This window comes from Copadichromis virginalis, linkage group LG10 (genome assembly GCF_057382275.1).
Source record: "Copadichromis virginalis isolate Kocher_CV1m ecotype Utaka linkage group LG10, C_Virginalis_male_GT1.1, whole genome shotgun sequence".
NCBI lineage: Eukaryota > Metazoa > Chordata > Actinopteri > Cichliformes > Cichlidae > Copadichromis > Copadichromis virginalis.
The window spans coordinates 34,496,944-34,504,386 of NC_140627.1; the positions used below are offsets into that span (position 1 = coordinate 34,496,944).

The following is a 7,443-nucleotide window of genomic DNA, read 5'->3' on the forward strand; positions in this document are numbered from 1 at the left end:
AACAGCTGAGTGTGGACCTGTGTCTTACCTGTGCAGCACACCTGTCTGTCTAACAGGAGGTGGGCAGGGCTGAACCCTCATGCTGTTTCAGAAACTTTTTTTAGAGGATGAAAATATTTCAAATATTTCTCAACTCTGGACTGACCAGAAGTCCGGTGTTGCCTCCACCCAACACACACGCGCGCAACAAATACACACTCAGAGTAAACTTCCTTAAACTTGCTCCACTTCCTCTCGCTCGCCTCTCGGACTTCCTCCTCTACTTAAGCTCCGCCCGCCCGCCTCGCGCTGAGATAGAGATCCGCTGTCCCTCTCGCACGCACACACTCACACACACCGACACAGGGAGCGGGACTGAGCGGAGCTGCGCGCCCGGACAGGAGCACTGATGACCGGTGAGTCCCTGAGCTTTACCCGCTCCGAGCTCCGGATCAGCTGAGAGTGCGTGTGAGTGTGTGTTTGTGTGTGTGCGTGTGTGTGTTTCCTCCTTCTGTCAAAACTTTAGCGGGTTATTGATTCCGGCTTTAATTCCCGTCAGCTGATCGATTTTTCTCCTGCAGCGGATCGATAACCCGTGTGTGTGTGTGTGTGTGTGTGTGTGTGTGTGTGCGTGTGTGTGCGCGCGCGCGCTGATGTTTGGAGGAAACTGGAGATGGAGTGCGACCACTCCCTGTGTGTGTGTGCGTGTGCGTGTCACTTCTTGTTTTGAACTTGGTGTAGCGTTAAAGATTCTCAGAAACAATAACGATCAGTGCTGATCGATACCTGAACAGCTGGTTTTGCTAAACTCTTGTTTATGTTGAAATGACTGAACTCAAAGTTTGTCCCTGTGAGAGTGTCACAGCAGTGTACACGCACTATACCTGAGTAACGACTGACTTACTGCAGCACACTCGCAGTGTGCCTGCTGCTGACATGCCCACGATCACAGTGTGAAGCATCATCTTATTCAGATTATTATGGATTATCAGGGGAACAGTACCTGTACTAATGTTACCTGCACAGGCTAGTTTTGTCTGTGAGGAGCAGATCAGAGTTTAGGATGTTTATTGAACTGAACACATCAGTGATCTGCTGACACAACAAGCCAAGAAAACATCTTTACGCACTGAGCCCGGCAACACAGACTGTACACAAAAGATGGACATAGGCCTCTGACGTCATGCATCAGGGTTTTGTTTTTTTTTAATTTCACATTCTGAGTTTTTAGTTATTTTTGTAGCAGGAAGTGACCATATTTGGACAAAAGGGTAGCATGCTAAGTTATCAGCTAATGCTAGCTCACTTGGTTATCAGACTGCAGAGGAGTGACACACACACACACACACACACATCCAAGCCTGGTGGTGAAGGCGAGACTTTCACATGTGAGTCAAACGTCTGTAGTTTGGTCTGAGCTGGCGTGCTGGGCGGCGCTCATCTTGCTTTTTGCGGTTTTAGCTTGAATCTTCTCACAGTCTTGGATGAGTGACGTGTTGTTTGGTGCTCAGTTGTCCCAAACCGGGTCTGCTGCCTCCGGTGCTTTAAGTCTGCTAATATTTTTGGTTGTTTTAGCCCCGATTTGGTTTAATCCCAGTCATCATTAACCTGTAGATGTCTGACCGTCCATCTCAGAGACTAATTTCCACGTCTGAGGTTCATGAGTTATTCCTGGAAGTATCTGCAGAGAAACACTAATGTAACACAGCCCTAATGTAGAGTTCAGGCTATAATTCTTCAGTTTGAATTTTCATGACATCGAAGCTGCAGCAGGAACTCGGGTGTTGTCACCTAAACTACAAAAGTGTGAGACGGTAAAGTCACTGCGAGAAAGTCACAAAAATCTGTGTCAATGCTGGAAAAACACGACTAATCTTGTCCACGACGACGTCACGCAGAGCATCGGCAGCTGCACTCAGATGTGAAACAGAAACATCACAGTCAGCTAGCCGAGGCACCCCGGGACTGAGACAGGAAGTCAGAGGGCGGCGGTGTCAGTGCGGCGAAGCTCGTGACCCGGGCCCACCTCTGACCCACCTCTCTGCTGTTTGGTCATTGATGTGGTTTGATCCTGGGATTGGTGTGATGTTGGTCTGTTTGATGTTCTGGGCTCGTGTGGGTTAATCCCTGTGCTGCTGGTGCGTTCAGGTGTTTCGTGGACACGTGTTTTCACCTGGTCTGGACATGTTACAGCCGCCGTAGTCCCGCTCGGCGCTGCCTGTCGTTGTGTGTTTGGGGCAGCGATGTTGATGCTTGCTGGGATATTTCTGGGTGGTGCAGGTTCGGTTGAGGTCCAGGATTCGGTGCAGTTTGTTATTTCTGAGCCTGGGGTGCAAATAAGACTGAAAGCGGACAGTTTGGACACGCCGGCTTCGGGGAACACTTTTCCTTCATACCAGCTGCTGCTGGATGAAGAGAATGGCGGGCAAACCCTTCCCGTTTCGGTTTCATCACAGACGGTTCCTCTTTGGCAGTCGGAGCGTCTGTCAGGGCGAGGACGAACTGTGCACCGCCCCCTTCTCCCCCGATGGAGGGGCGCTCACGGTGAGACTCGATGGCCTGTAACGTTTCTCTGGTATTCTGTGTTTGTGCTGTCAGTGTGGTTTGGTTCAGTATCCCGGGGAGTTCGACTGCTCTCTGGAGTTTCTGTCCCCAGTTTGGTGAAATTTTCTCCACTGCTGTAAATGTGTGTTTGCAGCCCAACAGCCTCTGCTGGTGGAAGTTTGTTCTTCAGCCTTTTAGTCCCAGTGCTGTAAAAATATAAGAGTAATAAAGAGTAAATAAGCTGAGAGATGAGTGCGAACAGAATAATCATCACCGACTGCTGCAGCTGTAACAACAGCAGTGTGTGTGTGGGAGGCTACAGCGACGCCCCCCAGGATCCAGAGGCAGACAGAGATGGATCATCCACGGCCCCCCCAAGATTAACGAGGACTTGAGTCCACACGCCTCTGCGACGACTCCAGCAGCAGGAGGAGGAAGGAGGAGCGCGCACTGCTAAGGGGTCACATCAGTGCAAACCCAGATCCGGATCTCAGGGCTCCAGGTGCCCAAGAACCGCCCACTACCCAGCAGAGCCCCACCCCCCGACACAGGTCGAAGCCACCCCAGGCCACACCGGAAAATCCAGCCACGCACCCGAGAACCACCAAGTACCCACAGCCCAGTTATCAGATGATGATGGTCTATAAAGAACATAAAGATAAAACAATTTAAGGCTGCAGCTGAGAGATGAGTCCTGCAGAGACGTTCGTCTGCTGACTGATGGCACGCAGCAGGAAAACCAGCACTTTAGTTTCTCTGGATGTTTCTGTGGCTGCTGTGTTTTTACGGTGAGGGCGGCGTGGAGCGGAGACACTGTGGTAGCAGCTGTTTGACCTGCACGCCAGCGTTCGCTTGCTTCATAACGGCAAGGACACATTTTTGTACTCTGCCCCGTTTGCTTCAAGTTCCCCTTTTTTGTCCTGGATGTGTCACAATCTGCTGCTGCTGCTGTGAGAGGTCCTGTGCAGCAGGTGTGTTTGCCACAGGGGGTTTCTCATTTTTGAAAGTCAGAAAAAGCCCACAGAGCCGCGAGGACTTCTGTAAAAGTGGCAGCTCCAGTTTTAGAGACGTTCCCGGCTGTGGGAAGGCTCAGTTCCTCTGCGGCTCAGGAAGCTCGCTCTGAACCAGCAGAAGAAAATAAAAATACAAGAAAAGAAGACAGCTGACGAGACGAAACCAAAGCTCTTTGTTACTTCCTGAAACACAGACACCCGAAGCCAGAACACTCATAAAAGAGACGGCGGCCGCTGGTCACCGTCACCACAGAGAAATGTTTCCCATTAGAGCCGGACGCCAGAGCCCAGCTGTTACTCTGAGGCTGGCAGCGAACAGCACCACAGTTTTCCATAACGTGAAGTCTCACACTCAAACAAATGTAAAGAAGTCGAGTGGACATGGAGCCGCTGCGTGTTTCAGAGCTCTGTGTCAGTGCCCGATACACGAGCTGAGCTCAGCACGCAGCGAGCCTCTGCCTGACACCAGCCTGCAGTTTGCACTTCCTGTTCCCTCGTCTGGAAGCCCTTTTTCTGATCCGAGGTCTCTCGTCAAGAACGTCAGACGCTTCCACAGCAGGGGACAGGCTAGCAGGTGGAGACGTGAGACTACAGGAGGTGGGCGGAGCTTTAGAGGTGATGACAGTGAAGTCATGTGACTGTTTGCAGCCCTGCAGTGTTTGTTTACAAAAATCATAAAGGTGCATCCTCTTTATCTAGCTGAACATGTAGCTATGACTTCTGTCAACAGGAAACAGGATTTATGGACACATGTAAATAGAGTTTATGCACCGCTAACGAGCATGAAAGTGAATCTGAGCTGTGAGCAGCTCTGTGAGGATCTCCAGGCTTCCTGAGAATCACTCAAAGCTCTTCTTTGGATGTTTCTGCCTGTGTTCTGTTCTCTGTCAGGATCAGTCAGAGAGACTTTATTTACTGTAAGGGGCAATTAAGATAGATGCCCTGCCCACCGTACATACAAAACACAAACATCACATTGGGGAGACCGGTCAGGCTAGGTAGCACTGGCCGGTCGACCAATGAGCAGCGACCCGGAACCGAAACAATGGAAAATGCACAAAACGAGGAAAGACGAGGAGAACAAAGACTGAACTCCAACAGGGAGATCGGTTTGAGAACAGAAAAAAACACAGCTGATGATAACCAGATGTTTCCAGATGTTCCTGCTGGTGGATCAGACTTTGTAATTCAGTTTATCAAAGATCTCGGCAACACTGACGACCTGCAGCTGGACCCACGACAGCCACGCTTCACTGGGACGTCCTCACTGGGACGTCTCTGATGAGGCTTCAGTGAGCAGTAGACCATCAGCCTGAAGGTCTCTCAGCTCCTGTGTCACTCGGAATCAGTTTGTTGGTGCAAAAATCCTGTTTGTATGTCAAACTGTGTTTGTGTGACAGGCTGCTGGTAACAAAATTAAGTTGTGTGTGTGGACACAACGCTGGTCGTGCTTTATTGGGTCACAGCTCAGAGTTGCGGGTGAACTCTGTGGTCAGGTGCGAGGACCGGACTGGAGTGGAAAAGCAGCCGATGTCCAAAGAAAGAAACCGTTGCTCATGTACATTTCAAACATTGTGCGGCTGCTTGGAAGGAAAAGGTAAAAAACAAATGGGGGGGAGGCTCAAGACTTTTGATAAAGCTGGGTGTGGCTTCTGTGGGTCTCCACTTACTGAGCGTGCACCATGTCCTGCTCCAACCTTTGTTACCCAAAGCTGAGACGGTGACGTCCAGAATGTCTCCACAGGTGCAGTCCACCAACGGGTGACATCACAGAGGCTCCTCCCTTTCCCCCGATTGGCTGCGGGCAGAAGCGTGAGGCTGTTCGCCGCCAGCTCAGCATCTCGTGTCTCTAACGGGTTTCTTACTGATTAACTGTCTCCAAAAATAAAAGAGCAGATTCACACTTTAATCACACAGTTCCAGGAAGGCAGCGTTTACACGGCCGGCTGCAGGTCACCGCGCTCTGTTCTGCTTCCTCTTTTTGTCCTCGCAGTGTGACTCTGTTCCCCTCGCGTCTGCTTTCAGGCCGAGCCGCTTGGCGTTAGGACGAGCAGAGCTAAAGCTGCTGTGTTTTCACCTAGTGGACATTAGAGGAAGTGCAGCGTGATGCAGTTTTCTGTCTGTGAAAGCACGATGATGATAGCGATGGTGTTGCCGTACGTGAGCTTGACGTGTTGAAATGAGCGCCACACCTCTGCGCTCACGCAGCCTGCAGTGGAGTTCCTGCTATATTTCAACATGAAACCACAGCGGCGTGTTCCTGCTGAGGGCTTCCTTTTTTCTGAAGCTGCGAGCGTTACAACAGGACGCCGTTACAACACTCCAACAGCCGGGTGTGCTCCACCGGCGTCCTCAGCAGTAGAAGTGTGTCACTGCGTCATTTCTCTCAGACGTCAGACATGAACTGTCTGATAAACACATTGGCGAGCTGCCACGGTCCCGTGACACCCCCATCCCCACCCTGACCACCCTAACACAGTCCCGCAGCTTCCTGTTGAAATAACGGTGAAAACTGAGTCTCCTACAGCAGCTTTGCATGACTCACTGCTTTAAATAATCCTTCTTTGTCTTTAAAACAAGCTGCTTTGCTCTTTAGGCCCCGCCTTCCTCTCTGCCGGTTGGGTGACTTCTGGAGGCCAGCTGATGAGCGACGCAGGCGTGCACAGACGTCTGGGCTCATGGCGTTTGAGTACATACGGTCTGTGCCAATATATTAGGTACACCTTTTCTTCAGAGCTGCTTCGATTCTTCGCAGCTCAGATTCAAGGCGGGGCCGGAAACATTCCTCAGAGGTTCTGGTCCATGTTGACATGACATCATCATGACATCATCAAACAGCTGCTGCAGATGTCTGAATGTCGCAGCAGAAATTCAGAGGAGAGGTTTGCTCAACAACCAATCACAGGTCGTCTTGGCCGTGTCTCTGTGTCTGAATGAGTCGAGTTGCTGCCATGCGATTGGCTGATTGAATAACATTGTTAATGACCAGCTGAACAGTACCTCGCCATCAGCGCTCAGTTTTCCTTCAGATGTGTACATGTTCTTGTGGCGCTACAGGGGTCAAAGGTCACAGCTCTGCGCTTGTGTCGATGCGAGCGAGAGAAGAATAAGCAGGAAAAGCGTGAGATCAGAGGTTAAGGCTTCCAGCAGCAGTGAGCTCAGCCGACCTCCACCCATACGGAGTGAGGGGAGGGTGGGGTTGGCGTCCCCAGAGTCTGGGCTGAGCCTCGCTCTCCGCCCACACATCTGGAGAGCGTCTGCAGACCGCCTGTGGTCAGCGCTGTCGGTCCTCGAGTGTGCGAAGTCAGACTACGAAACTGAAACTTTCACTGATAGAAAAACCACAGAGAGGCTGAAACGCCTCAAACGACTGCGAGCAGCTGTGTTTTCATCCAGATTAGACGCACAGCTGGAGACGGCGTGCTTCACTCCTCTGCTGGTGTACGACTGTTATTACTGAATGACAGTAGCCACAAAACACGACCTAAAAGCTGCAGAAACAGACGACGGCACACAGGCCGAACACGCCTCAGACCGGCAGCCCGTCTCATTATTGCTAGAATCACGTTTAAGATGATAATAAAACAATGAAATGTTACGTTTCGGTTTTTTGCTGCTCGTCATGGACACGCTGAGGTCATCATGCACTGCTTTCCTTTTCTTCTTCGTTGGTGGTGCTGCTGTTTTTCCTCATAGACCGTTTTTGGAGTTTGTGTCCAGAAATCAGAAGTTCAGACTCGATCAGGAGGATGAGACTGTGGAGTGAATGTGGGTCTGGACTGTGGGGAGGAAGAACTCCCTGTTAACAGGAAGGGATTCCGGCACAGTGAGGATCAGGCAGGGGGCGTGTGGTTGGCAGTCCTGGGTGATCTCTGATCTGATGCTCTAAAACCATCGAAGGCCTCAG

At 51.0% G+C, this 7,443-nt stretch overlaps 1 protein-coding gene across 1 annotated transcript in view; it reads left to right on the plus strand.

Annotated features, from left to right (window-relative positions):
- The first annotated feature begins 274 nt into the window (after positions 1-274).
- rhogb (ras homolog family member Gb) overlaps positions 275-7,443 on the plus strand; it is a 12,098-nt gene continuing 4,929 nt past the window's right edge. The window contains exon 1 of the mRNA XM_085471183.1: positions 275-395. The gene's annotated coding sequence lies outside the window, so the exon portion shown is untranslated. The remainder of the gene's footprint in view (positions 396-7,443) is intronic.